Source organism: Chiloscyllium punctatum, chromosome 11 (genome assembly GCF_047496795.1).
Source record: "Chiloscyllium punctatum isolate Juve2018m chromosome 11, sChiPun1.3, whole genome shotgun sequence".
Classification (NCBI taxonomy): domain Eukaryota; kingdom Metazoa; phylum Chordata; class Chondrichthyes; order Orectolobiformes; family Hemiscylliidae; genus Chiloscyllium; species Chiloscyllium punctatum.
Window position 1 is genome coordinate 24,798,808 of NC_092749.1, and position 7,666 is coordinate 24,806,473.

At 39.3% G+C, this 7,666-nt stretch overlaps 1 long non-coding RNA gene across 1 annotated transcript in view; it reads right to left on the reverse strand.

Annotated features, from left to right (window-relative positions):
* Positions 1–7,051, reverse strand: part of LOC140482831 (uncharacterized) — a 44,448-nt gene extending 37,397 nt beyond the window's left edge. Inside the window, exon 1 of the long non-coding RNA XR_011961798.1 lies at positions 6,994–7,051. This is a non-coding gene — a long non-coding RNA (uncharacterized lncRNA). The remainder of the gene's footprint in view (positions 1–6,993) is intronic.
* Between the last annotated feature and the right edge of the window lie 615 nt (positions 7,052–7,666).

Below are 7,666 nucleotides of genomic sequence, written 5' to 3' on the forward strand. Positions count from 1 at the left end.
TGGGCCGGGTGCTGGCAGGTGGGACTAGATTGGGTTGGGATATCTAGTCGGTATGGATGGGTTGGACCAAAGGGTCTGTTTCCATGCTGTTCATCTCTATGACTCGATTTAAGAAGATCTGAAACATCTTTGTCAAGTAATCTCCAACCAGGTTGTACATTCTGATGCAGCTTTTTAGCCTCCACTATGCTTTCTTTTGCCACTTCAACAAAATTCACTGGCTTATCCTATTTTCCTACATCTGACTTCCCAGTGCTTTTCCTAAACTACCAATACTGACTTCATGTGGCCTACTTTATTGCAGTGAAAACACCTGAGATTTTTTACTTCTCTTTCCCCTTCATGGGTTTCTTTTTTACCCTGTGGTAAACTACCTTCAATGAGATCTACTTTTCCCTTACCACTTGGGGATTTCTCTTTTCTCCAATTTCTATCCTACACAGATTTAAATTGATGTCAAAAACTAAACTTTGATTTATGAACTAACTCACAATCATCAGCCATTTCAACTGCTAATCTTGCAGTTTTAACTCTCTGCTCTTCCACATACTTCAGGCAATGAATGTTTGAACTCCTCAAAAATAATCGTCTCTCTAAGATCTATTCTTAATGCCCTTATCCACCGATCAAAATTACTTTGTTTGATCTTTTTTCAAACTCAATGTACGTTTGACCAGAGTCCCTTTTTAGGTTCCTGAAATGTTGCCTTTGGGCTTCTGATGCTAGCTCTTTTGTATTTCAGATGGCTTTCTTCACCTCCTCATACTCCTCAGATTCTTCCTCTGATAGTGATGCAAATACCTCACTAGCTCTACCTACAAGTTTTGTCTGGATCAACAAAACACACCTGGTCATTGGCAACTTCTTTTGTTTAGCCACTTTCTCAAATGAAATGAATAGGGATTCTACATCATTCTTATCAAATTTAGGCAATGCTTGGACATACTTCAACAGATGTCCCCTCCCCTGCAGGTCTTTGACGATGACTAGATTGCTCGCCATTACTATCTTGCTCACTAAGTCTACCTTCTACTTGCAACTCCGCCCCTTTTAAGTTGACTTTCCTATCTAATTGCCATTTTCTGAAATTCAAATTCTCCTTCTTTCTATTTTTCTTCTCTCTTTCTCACTTTCTTCTGCAATGACTATCCATTCCTTTTCTCTTTCCTCTGCGTTTAATCGTAATTCAAGCTGTACAGTTCTTTTTCATGTTCAAGCTGCTTCATCTGCAATTGAATTTTAACTATTTCCAAAGATTCTGATGGCATTTCCAGCAAATTCAAATGTCGAGCTATTGCTGTAATTACCTACCCTTTACTCACAAACAAAGGAAACCCCAACTCAAGCTTGTCTGCCAATTCCAACAGCTTTGCCTTGCTCACTTTTTGTATAACTCCCAAAGTCACTTCTTCCACCCCCAGGAAACTCTTTGTGACTGATACAGCCATTACTAAACAAGGCACACCTTGTTTAAACCAACCAAATTCAACATCCGAAACAAAAGATACTAACACCTACCACTCGCTACCTTTGAGTCCAACAATTCCAAATCCAAATTGGAATTATTGAATTTTACCCTGACAAGAGCCCCCAATTTGTTATGGACCAGACCAGACCCCCAGAAAATATTTTAAAAAGGTAGCCTGGACCCCACTTTTTTTTATTTTAAGGGTAGATGTTAAATGCATTTTCCAAATGTGATGTGACTGGTCAAACTACTCGACGTGAAGCAAAACACAATTTATTTAAACACTGTAGTTAAAATACAAACAAAAGAAAGTGAAATTTAGATTAACTTAACCAAATAATTATTAATTATCTGTTCCAATATAGTAACATCCCATAAACACACCCCTTGGCAAAAAGGTAACTTAGACATAAATTCTTATATGCACTTCTTCAATCCAGGAGGAAACAACATTAAGAGAGATTTCAGAGAAAATAGCAGCTAGGAATCCTTTACTGAAGTTCCGACCTTTCTGGGAACCAAACAGCTTCTGACTGCAACATTTTAAAAAAAAACCTAGAAAGTCTGATCTGAGAGAACTGGCCACCTACCTTCCATTGTTATAACTGCTTTTAAAAAAACCTAAAGGCCTCCTAAATTGGTGTCTTGGACCGTTTCCACCAGCTACTTAGGCACCTCTGCCTTTATCACCCCTCTTCAAACAAAAACCCAGGACAAAATAACATGTTTAAAGTGGCAGCATCATCACATATACCATAAAAGTTTTTGCTAAAAATATCTTTAGATGCCCTAAGATGAAAGGTGCCATTAAATTCCAAATACTTTCTTTTCTTTCATAGGCTGAAGAGAAGTGAAAACCAAAATGAGCAAAAACAGAGTAAATATGGAAATGTTTTGATCATCCTTCTCTAACAATTAAAGAAAGAGTGGAATTATTCAGAAAATAAGCATTACGGAGGGCAATTAATCAGGGGCCAAGCAAGTGCCTGTGACGTCCATCTTAGATTTGTTAAATCTGTGGAGACTTTTGCTATTAAATGAAGAAAATGTAGTAAAAAATGTACATAACAGTTCATCAGCTGAAAATGAAGCACTTGACAACAAAAAAATGATTCGCAGTCCTAATACTGCAGGTGATGTCATGTGGTAAATGAAGCAGATAGGAAATTCAATGCTCACTGAACCAGAAATGCATCTGATAGCAGCTTCAAATGCTGAGATAGTGCTGATAAATTTATGACAGGTCGGAACCTACCCAATCTCACAGGTCAGAGAGCAGCTTGCAAAGAAATAGATAAGCACTTCAGTGCAATCTTCCAAAATAAGAAAAAGTTGTGGAAGAGATGGATTCTAACAGCATCAACAAATGTGATAAAGGGAGATTATTATAACTATTGAACAATGTCACAATAAATAATAATATTGACTATATCGGATGAATGTTTTGAAACTTTTTAACGCTTGCAAGCTTCAATATGGAGCAATCACATAGCAGCAAATTATTAATATGTAATTATCAATTAACTGAGATGCCCTGCACTGCTAATAGTATGAGACTAATTTCACCCTATTAAGCTATATGCTCTCAAGCACCAAATATTTCTTCCTTGAAAATTCCCTTCTGCCATGTTGTATCTGTTTTCTGTTGGGTTGTGTGGATAATTAGGCGTCACCAGTCATGGCGAAACCTTTATCTCTGAGAAACCAAAGTATTCCCAATTGATCTTGTTCCCTCCTCGTCACCTTTTCCTGCAAGTGGCTTGAGTAGTCTTGATTAAGTAAACAGAGTTACCCAGTGAACTTAACAAATGACTTCATTTCCTTGTTTTATTGCAAATTTATTGTTAATGTAAAGTGGTTAAGTGTTGCTGCAACTATACAAAGTTTTGAGAGAAAGCATCTGGAGTATTCCGTACAGTTTTGGTCCCCTTACTTGAGTAGTGATGTAATTGCATTGGAGGCAGTTAAGAGGGGTTCACTAAATTGATTCCAGAGATGAGGGGTTTGTCTTATGAAGAAAGATTGAGCAGTTTCAGCGTATACTCTCCTGAGTTTAGAAGAATAAGAGGAAATCTACCTGAAGTATATAAGGTGTTATGGACCAGGCCAGACCCCCTCAAAACATTTCAAGAAAGTAGCCTGAACCCTCACTTTGGTAGTTGTTTTAAGCAGATGGAAAGTGAATATTCCAGGATTGATGCAGCTGGTGCAACCACTTAGTTTAAAACAAAAGAGAATTTATTTGCAAGATGACTGAATGAAATACAAACAAAAAAAGAACAGAATATAGAATTATTTAACCTATCCGAAAACCCTACAGATAATCCCAACTTAATGACGCTGCTCCAAATTCCTGCAACATAAACACCTCTTGGCAAAAAATGTAAAATCAAACACAGGGTCTTACAGGAGAGCTGTCAGGGAGAGATTCAGCATGGAACACTTTCTTCCATGTAGCTGTTCCTTTGACCAGCAAACTCAAAAATGACTGCTTGCTCTGAACAGACAGCCTGCTGAAACCCAAACCAAACCAAATCAGAGAAAAGCTGAGCTCTGAGAATTGGCCACTCCCCTTTTATTGTACAAGTGTTCATTTTGAAACTTAAAAGTGTCTTCATGTAGATAAACGCAAACAAAATGGAGCCTCTGTCTTTACGACCTCTCTGAAATAAAAACAAGGACAACATAACCTTGTTAAAGGAGCAGCATCATCACATGGGAGATTGACAAAGTAGACATAGAAAGAATGTTTCCTCTTGTGGGTCAATCTAGAACAAGATTTAGGTTAAGGGGTAGCAAATTTAAAACAAAGATAAGGACAAATTACTTCTCTTAAAGGGTCATAAATCAGTAGAATTCACTACCCTAGAGTGTGGTGGATGGTGGGACATTGAGTAACTTTAAGGAGGAAATAGACTGATATGAATTAGTAACGGGTTGAAGGTTTTGGACAGTGGGCAGAAAAGTGGAGATGAGGCTGAGTTGTATTGAATGGCAGAGCTGGCTCGAGAGGCTGACATGCCTACTTCTGCTCCCAGCTCCTCCGTTCTTATATAATTGAGTTTCGCAAAGCTTAGTTTTAACAACTGATGCCCATCATAGCATACTGTTTATTGAATAATACACACCACATCCACTTAATCCCCTGCTGACCCAATTGTTTCAAATAGACTAAGATTCATCCTAAATGTATTGTAAAATGGCACATAGTGGGTGGAGTCCTATAACAGCCTGAATGACATAGTCTGCAGTGATATTTGTGTGGAATCACATGAGAAATCTGATGAGGTCTACCTCAACATTGACAGCAACTGATCACATCTTTTATGGATCTGCCGAGTGCTGTAGTGATTCTTCAAGTTACCAGTTCAGGGGGATTACACCTTGTTAAATATCTTATTGTCACAACTAGCTTCATTAATATTCAACTTCCTATCTTACCAAATGCACTAAACAAGCTACATGTGAGCATTGAAGTCGGAATGGTACCTAATGACTTCAGTTCACTGCTTGTGTGAAAGTATGTCCATGTTGGGCAACATCTCAAGGCATTATACATGGGCACCCCTATACCAATCCACATCCATGAATATTGGCATCAACATGAGCTAGCCTTCATGCCACACCTTTGATCCATTTTAAGATTTTCCTTTTACACTTGAGGCTTCACTGGCAACTATCGTTGGCACTGTGCAGTGAGTGGCCACAATGCATGTTTGCTTGCTGTTATAGTTTTCACCTCACTCCAGGCCTACCTGGATACTAATAGCTTCCCAACCTTTCATTGTCTTCCCTTGTCTTTTTATGCATTAACCCTTCAGCCAGAGATACTAAGTTCACAGTGCTGCTGCAGGCCCTTGCCGCTTAGCACCGACACCAAACCAGGAAGTTTGTCATGTGGGTCAGCAGTCATCAGTCAAGTCAATGGAAATAGTCTTTAGTCAGGGGTCCTGGTGCAGTCAAAGGCAACTTCTGCCATCGGTCCAGGGGCTTGAGCATGGCCAACCAGCTGCTTTGGGCAATCAGAGACAAGATAAATGGTGAGAAGGTGAACGCTTGACAGCACACCACCATCTTGCCTCTTTCTGTCCTACTCTTTTCCTCCCAGAATGACAGAGAAGCAGGTATTAAGGGAGAGGAAGGTGGGTAGCACAACTGCTACTGATGGTACAGATGGAGAGGTGACCAGTGGGCACCACTAAGGGCATGTAGTGGTGTAAGGCATTGGATGGGTGAGATTCAGTGAGATAAAATGTTACAGTAGGAAGAGATAGAGCAAGTGTGAGAAATTGGAGAGAAGATGGTCGCACTTAATTTTAGCAGAGTGGAGAATGTCATTGCCCTCCTTCCTATATTGCTGTGCATACCTCCAAATGGTGAGACTTCAATGATCTGGATGGCAACCTTGGATGAGGCTGGCATGGTCTGGTTTCATGTCCTCCTCTGATGGTTCTCCTCTGATCTCTGCCACAAAGCAGGGTGCCAAATTTCCCTTGTCTGCTACATCTGCTATGAATGTCAAGAACCATACAGACCAGTTCAAGACAGTGCTTTTCCACGGGCACATAGGTAGCACCTGGCACCAAGAATGCCAGTCTATCATGGGATCTTCAGGTAGTGGTAAGTTGTTGCATGGTACATGGTTAGATGGGCTTGCTTCAGATGAGAGGGATGCTGTCCAGAAGGAGTAGGTGGTTACTGAGGTGAGGTAAAAACAATGACTGCAGATGCTGGAAACCAGATTCTGGATTAGTGATGCTGGAAGAGCATAGCAGTTCGGGCAACATCCAAGGAGCTTCGAAAGCGACGTTTCGGGCAAAAGCCCTTCATCAGGAAGGAGCTTGTTAAGACAAGGCGAGAAAACATAGTAGGCCACATACCAAACAAACTCAACAAAATTAATTGCTATTGGCATTTAGCAAAAATACATAAGATTTAGTGCAGTAAAATAAGCCAATGAATTGCTGTCATCCATTTTATATGTCCACCAATACAAATTGACCTTACAAAACATTTCATGATTAGATCACTTAATACAGACAAATTAGCTGATTCAAGAACAGATGAATTGAGTGGGGAATGAGACACAATACTTATATGAAATACTGGAACTAGTCCACAAAGCAGTACTCACTTTTTTACTAAAGATTTCATGATTTTCTGGAACACAATAAATTCAATATCTTGCAGGTGAACCTTGCTACTCCTTAGTACACAGCTCACACTTCATAGTATCAAATTTTGTCTTTCAGCAAGAGATATTGTTATTGGAACACACGAGCTTCCATTAAACAAGGACCCCGGTGAGCCCTTGCCAGATGTAAGTTTAACAACTGGAACTGGGAGATTTTGGTGTAAAGATGTGTCATATGAAGCAATGAAGCAATATATAAACACAATGAGAAAGTAGCCTGCAATAGTATATTTTCCTATATGGACAGAAGTAAAAATAAAAAATCTGTCAAAGTTACATCCATTAAAATTTTAAATATACTGCACTACCATTAAAGCAATTTTTGTCTTACCTGATCCTTGATCAAAAGAAATGTTCCTTTCTTGCAACCTGGCTTCTGTCAATGTCCATTCTGTGAAGAGTGGAGAGCAATTCTTCACTTAAAATCCTAATTACTTGAAATTTGTCACACAGTCTCTATCTCCTCCCTCTTCTTCAAAGAACTGAGCAACATTTTTTATAAATGAAGTATCATGCATACCTCATGAAAAGCACACATAATTTTCTGACAGACTTCAAATCTTTGATGAAATAATGTATAGTCTATACAGTCTAGCAGCCTGAGAAAGCCACCAATTTCAAAATGTCTTGAACTAATACTGTTGTAGGTAGTGTATCAAGTGGCTGGGATCATGAGACAGAGTTTCAATTTCCTTCTTAATGAAGACGGGTGAAGAAAAGTCCCTAAATACTCCGATGTACCCTGTGAAAGGGCATTGTGGTATAAAGGTTGCACATGGGTTCCGTACCAAGCCTAGCATGAATGCCATTTTAAAGGATTGATTATCCCTGGGGAAAAGGCAGGCAAAATTCCTTGGAGTTCCAAACTATCCCTTCCCTCGAGGTGGGTAATCCAAGATGGAAGGCAGGAAATATTTCTGGATGTAATAGCTGCTCCTTTTTTGAGGTATTTCAGGTGTTGGAGGTGATTTCCTCGAATTCCAGGAGCAGCAATTAATGTTTTG